At 38.1% G+C, this 6,848-nt stretch overlaps 1 long non-coding RNA gene across 1 annotated transcript; it reads left to right on the top strand.

The window, feature by feature from the left end:
- The first annotated feature begins 450 nt into the window (after positions 1 to 450).
- LOC136853104 (uncharacterized) lies at positions 451 to 2,791 on the top strand. The gene is made up of 3 exons (XR_010857346.1): positions 451 to 991; positions 1,288 to 1,379; positions 2,396 to 2,791. It is a non-coding gene; the product is annotated as an uncharacterized lncRNA (long non-coding RNA).
- The last annotated feature ends 4,057 nt before the right edge of the window (positions 2,792 to 6,848 follow it).

Here is a 6,848-nt window from a genome sequence, read left to right as displayed (position 1 = left end):
GAGAGAGAGAGAGAGAGAGAGAGAGAGAGCAACGTTTAAAGCCTCTTCAATTTAATATGGTGTGTAAAAGATCCTTCAATTCCTTGTATGAAATGGCAGGTGTCATGGAACAATGATTCTGACGATGACAAATTAAAGCAGATTAAAACTACTGGATTGTGGTGGTGTTCAGAGTATCATTATGTAGCACAACTGATCACACCCATTCATGACCGTTGGACAGACACCTCTGTCCAAAACCAGCAGTAACTGCTGCTGCCACTTCGTCTATGACTCCCTCGTGTAGACTACTCATGCTGTGCAAGGGGATTTAGGTCCTGGCACTTTTCAAAACTATTGACTTTTGAATTAATATGGATCCACTTCATAGAGGCTAAGGAGCAGCGCAATAGAGTCTCCGGTTTTCTCTTCCCCACACAGTGCTTTCTTCAAATTTCGATTATTAACTGATGTTTACGTACTGCTTGAAGAATTAAAACCAGTGTTGGTATAAGAACAACAATAAAAACATCAACTGATATCTCGGACAAATCTCTCCTACTGACCATTTTGTCGTCTTTGTTCATTAACAGCAATAATGAAAAGGTCATATAAAATCGTATGCTACGGAATTACTCAAAACAATTAACAGCGAAGCCATCAGTCCTTTTCCATACCGAATAATAACGGTTAACATAGCCTAAAATCACTTATTATTTTCATTAATGATTAGAATTTTCGCCTTCTGAAAGCAATTAGAAGTGTCTCGACAAACCAAACTCCTGAGCAGTGGTTAATAGTCGAAGTGTCAATTCTACTTGGAAAACGACGGAGCTCTCGTCTGCCGGCTGGACTGTGCCTTTAGGGTCCTTGGCATCGGAGCTTCGGGTTTTCGTCCTACCAAAAGCGAATTCCACAGCAGTGGAATTCGATGGTGGTAGTTCCTTTGCACTAGCTCTTCGTGTCGTTGTGCGTGCGCCCGTGTTCACGCTGTTTTTGTCTGCGAGGAGAGGTGAATCTTCGTGGTACTTCCGTGGCTTTTTAATATTGGTTTCTGAAATACTATGTATTTATTGTTAAGTCTCTGAAGTTTTTCCTATAGTACATTGTAAAATTTTTTTACTGTTTTGACATTTGTAATTATTACTTTATTCCCATAGTCCCTGTTATTGAAATTTTTTTTATTTTGTCTTAGTATTTTAATGGATAGTTTTTCCATATAGTACTTTGTGTCTTACATCTTTTACTTTATTTTGATAATTTTTCAAAGTTTATAGCTTTTATTACGACGGAATCCTTCCTTTTCAGGATTGGCTGAATTTCTATATTGCTCAGGAGTCCCTGACGGTCAGACTTTATCTACACGGACATTGGTAACGTATATTTCATCGCACCAAAAGGTGAGTTAACGTTCCTAATTTATTTTTGCAAATTTTAACTTGGCAAGCTATTCCTCCCCCCTCAGGGCCGGAGCCCCTGTGGGGGGAGGAGGCCCTTCTGACGTACGGCAGACTTCGGTCTGCCGTACGCCAGGAGGGGGCTTGCCTTTTTTTTTTTTTTAACAGGTTAAATATTAATCGGCATTACGGTGTTCAATACAGGTATTATAGGTGTGTGTAAATAAGTTCCTCGTATTAGTAAAGAAATTTAAGTTTTAATTTTTAACGTTCGTTTACTTGGTGAAATATTTCAATGTTTTTATAAAACAGCAATGTTAAATCTCGACTGATACTATGAAAATGACTTGGATCATACATGTTATTTTAGTCTTGTTTATTGATAGTTACGAGATTTTCAAATAGGTTCAAGCTTAGTGTAATGTAGGAATATTAAACATTATATTTGTATGAGATTTTCAAATAAAGGTTCACGCTTAGTGTGATGGAGGAATATTAAACACTATATTTATAGAGTAAAATTTTGGGTTTTAAGGTCATCAAAACTGTCTTTATAGTAACAGGATATCTCTGTTGTCTGATTGTTTAATGTAAGTAATCCTTAGAATAAGAGACGGCTGCGAGAACTGCAAATAATTTACCCCCCTTAATAATTAAACTTGTGTATATGGCTTCTGTCTTACAGTAGATGCAATGTGATTCGGAATGGGCATATTCAGTTTTGCACATTTACTTTGATTGGTAGTGGTTGGGGTTATGTTCATATTAAACGGAATATACTGAAAGCTTTCGTTACTTAGGGTTCTATACAAATTGCAAGATAATCTTGTTCTATGGCAGTTTTACTTTCGATAGTGACATACAGGTCTAAAGTTTAGCTTTGATGGTGGCTACTACAGCTTATGATAGTTTTTCACCTTTCAGTTATGGCGTAAGAGTTTTATAACTTTTCTCGTGATAATCTTTTATTCGTAAGTTGTATTTAAAGTCTTAACCTTTGGTTTTGGTCTGATTGACAGGTGTTTTCAACGTGTACAGAGCTCTCAGCAGTGTGGTACAGGGAGGCAAATTGAGCAACTTGAGAACTTGGCTGTGTTGAGAAAATATGTTGAAGCCTCCTTTCTTAGTGTTGTCAAGCCTTGATATGAAGATTTTGATGTAACATAACTTTAATAAAAAACTTAAAGCTGCAGAACTAGCAACGTATTCTTAACTACCTGATCCTAATGTAGTTATGAATAAAATTAAATATAATGAAGTTTTCATATTGAACGTTTTGACTAGGGATGATGTAATGCTTTGGTTGAACGCTTCAGGTTTTCTTGGAAATTTCAGATAATTCATGTAACTGTGTAATTTGGCTCTTAATTGTATGTACCTTTAACATTTTAGTCTATTAAAACACAATCCCTAGCTGACAGAATTTTCTTGTGTGAGCCTAATAAATTAGATTGGGTTGGTAAAGGGACGGTAACTACTGGGAACTTTTAATTAAAAGGAAGCAGAAGTCTTGAGTATAAATGTTCCAATTTAGAATTTTGAAAATTAAGTTTAATAAGCTGGCAACACAGTCTGATGTAATTTAGCAAATGTGGGGGTAAATATTCTTGTGGCCATAATCTTTGCTTACTGAGACTGGAAAGTTTCAATGACCTAAATTCTTTATTACAATTCAATGTACAGTACTGTACCATTGAAATTAAACTAGAATAGGTTGTCTTGTCCAGACAAGTATGCAGGTTTTTGAAATTACGCAGAGACAGTTTAATAGATAATTGCTGGATGGTTGGACCCCGAGAGAGATCCTTGCGTGTAAAGTTCGAAGGCTTATGGCCTTGGTTAGTCAGAGAAAGTTTTGGAGAAAGTAAAATTCACAACTTGGATGATCCTTTATAGTGTAATCACATCTGCTGGATATAACGGATTTGATAGAATTAAATTGCTCCTAAAATGATTAAAATTATTAGGTAAAGTAGATTAAAATCATTAGGTAAAGTAATAAATTAGGTAAAGTAATAAATTTGAGCTGATAGAAATAAATTGCCCAAAAATAGCGTCGTAGTGGCAGTGGTTAACGATTGCGCTACAGGTTTAGGAGAACTGAACTAGCGGTCACTGACTACCCTAATGCATTATACGTAGAACTAAAAACCTTAACCCCGAATGATTTTAAAGATAACTTGGCTCCCACCGATGACTGGTCGAGTTTTAGACTTGAAGTTAGGAACAAAATTATTAATAAAGTTTCTGGAAGGTACTGATCTTGAGCTTCTCGGCAGGTCCGGTGGTGGTAGACAAATCTGTCAAGAAAACCTCCTGGGAGGAAGCAGGAAAGCACAGCAATGGTTTAGACGTTTTGGAAACCATCTGTTCTACAGGTAACTGGAGAGGGTTATAGTAGGTATTGTATAGTATACCAATAAAACTGAATACTAGATTATAACTTGTATCCATTGCAACCGTGCTTACGAGTATATATCGTTTAGTGTGAAGCAAAAGTGCCTTTAATGAATTTTGTCTATGCCTTGTTAAGTTAATGACTGAATTCCACTGAGTTGCTTTGGCCATAACCTCTTCAGTTTAAGGAAAAGATGTCTATTACTGAGAGGCTATCCTCTCAATTTTTGTTCATCATATATAACAGAAATCGGGAATTGGTCAATTATAACAGGTATATGATCCTGCAAATTTTTTCGCCATTTCTGAGGAGATACTTCATATCCTACTTGTCGAAATAAGTAGTCTTTTTGCTATCAGTACTTCGTTCCCTCAAAGAAAGTGAGGGAATTTGAAATAATTTTAAAGACATTACGCAGTAGTACATACTGTGCAAGTATACGGAGTTTCTCTCTCTCTCTCTCTCTCTCTCTCTCTCTCTCTCTCTCTCTCTCTCTCTCTCTCTCTCTCTCTCTCTCCCCCTTTGACTTGTACACAAGCACACGTTATAGAAAACCGACACAAAAAATACTTTTAAGAAACGCGTAAATATAGTTGCGGTCTCTGAAAACTTGAGAAATGCAAAGGAAGAAATCGGTCAGGTATACCTATATATATATTTGCATGTCCTCAGGGAGATTCTATTTGCATTTGAAGTCCACCGAAACCACCTCTACTCGACTTTTGCTTCTGGTTTGGATGACAAAATCCACTTAGATTGAAAATCCGTCGCTTTGTGGCCGCGTCTCATCTGCTCCATCCCGTAGGTGGTAAGTGTCGTCAGTGCATCTCATGCGGTGCACTGTAGATATTACTTAAGGTTCTTTGCAGCGTGCCTTCGGCTCCTAGCTGCAACTCCTATCGTTCCTTCTACTGTACCTCCTTTCATATTCTCTTCCATCTTGCTTTCCATCCTCTCCTCATAGGTACCAGTGCTTGGCTTTTGGCCTAAATTCTGTATTCCATTCAATTCAATTCAATTCACCTGCTCCAGTTGACGTGTGGATGAGCAAAGGAAAATATCAGACGTTTGTGGGAAGCGTCATTGTGTGTGTACAGAATGAGCAAGAATTGATTTGGCTTGTAGATAATTGGTCTGTCACCGAGTATTGTGTTCGTAATGGCGCAGACGGTGATGGATGCGAAAACTGGTAATTCAGTTTAAGGAAGGTACCGTAATTTAATGGAAGTTTAAAATTAACAAAAGTTGTTCACTGTTTTCACAGTGAATTGATGTAGATGGCGCTTTACCTTATGCTGTCACAGTAGAAGTGATATTGGCGGTACAATCTGTTACAGTTGAGGAATTGTCTCCTCCCTTCTCATGACTTTTCTCGATGTAAAAGCCCCACAGACAGCAACATGGAGTTCCTTCATTTCCAACAAAGCTGCCCCAAAAACACAAGGAGGGACCTTGTAGGGGGATAGTGCCGGCAGTGCCCCTCGCGCGGTGCGTCGTAGGCATTACTTACGGTTCTTTGCAGTGTCTCTTCGGCCCCCAGCTACAACCCCTTTCTTTCCTATTGCTGTACCTCCGTTCGTATTCTCTCTCTGCCATCACGCTTTCCACCTTCTCGTACAGTTGTTTCATAGTGCACCTGCGAGGTTTTCCTTCTGTTACTCAGTTAAACCTTCTTTTCTCTCAGTTAACCTTTCAGTGCTGAATAACCCCATAGGTCCTAGCGCTTGGCCTTTGGTCTGAATTTATAATTCCAGATCCAGTTCCATATGACACCCAAAGACACAAGAATCGTCTGGAAACGCCGACGACAAATTATGGCGTAATGTCCTCACAATATTCTTCGGGAATCAAGACTCCCTGATAACGAGAACTCTGTCTAGTCCTTGGCTAAGAGCCATTTTCATTCAAACAAACATTTGAATGTACGAATCTCTAGATCTTTCAAGGGTTTCCGCAAAGACTTCTGATAACTAGAGACAATTCAATTTCAGTTTCAAATTTGAAAAGATTTATTGACATATATGACACATACAACAAATGGGATACATCAAATGGGGTATATCAGCATGCTGTACACCCATCAAAATATTTTAGCAATACAACTGATCTTCCGAGGAAGTATGAGGTGGGGGGAGGGAAGGGGATCCTCGGAGGGAATATAAAAACGTGCTTAACGCAGCCAAGACGGAAAAAAAGAGCGTCGTTTTCTGGAATTTTTTTACGATAATTTTAGATTCTCGTTGACTGTTCGTTTCTGGTCTGTGTAGAGAGAGAGAGAGAGAGAGAGAGAGAGAGAGAGAGAGAGAGAGAGAGTTCTTGTAAAAGTAGCACTTTTATAATCGTCGCCGCAAGGGGTTAGTGCCGTCAGTGCACCTCATGCGATGCACTGTAGGCATTACAAGGTCCTTTACAGCATCCCTTCGGCCCTTAGCTGCAACCTCTTTCATTCCTTTTACTGTACTTCCGTTCATATTCTCTTTCTTCCATCTTACTTTCCTTAACCCTCTCCTACCAATTGTTTCATAGTGCACCTTTAAAACCTTTTACTAGCAGCTTCCCTTTCAGCGATGAATGACCTCATAGGTCCCAGCGCTTCGCCTTAGACCAAAATTTTATATTCGGTTCCATTTACAAACATATGTTTTTTTTTTTTTTTTTGGCCTTAATACTTCCACTTGTGTGTCTATGAAATTTGTTCGTTTGCTAAAAAGCAACAACTTTTTGTTTAAAGGTTTTCATGATTGACAATCTGCTTCATCCTGATGCATTTACAGTATATCTTATCAGCATTAATGTCTGAAAAACGACAACCTTTGAGGAATTTCAGGATCACGCAACTTGGTAGTTGTGTTTTTTTTTTTTTAATACTTGAGTAGAATAATTGTGTCTGAAAAGTCTTGATTTTCTCTGGTATTTAATATTTTATTTCATTTGCATTTTTTTATAGAGATTTTGTTAGTTTACTACCAGAGTCACCTCGGTAATATGAAATCGAGTTCAGGAACTAAACTACCAAAACGTATTCATGAACACTCTCTCTATCTCTCTCTCTCTCTCTCTCTCTCTCTCTCTCT

The sequence above is a fragment of the Macrobrachium rosenbergii genome, chromosome 26 (genome assembly GCF_040412425.1).
Source record: "Macrobrachium rosenbergii isolate ZJJX-2024 chromosome 26, ASM4041242v1, whole genome shotgun sequence".
In the NCBI taxonomy this organism is placed as follows: Eukaryota; Metazoa; Arthropoda; class Malacostraca; order Decapoda; family Palaemonidae; genus Macrobrachium; species Macrobrachium rosenbergii.
The sequence above is the reverse complement of the archived record's forward strand: the minus strand, read 5'-3'. Positions and strand labels throughout refer to the sequence as shown.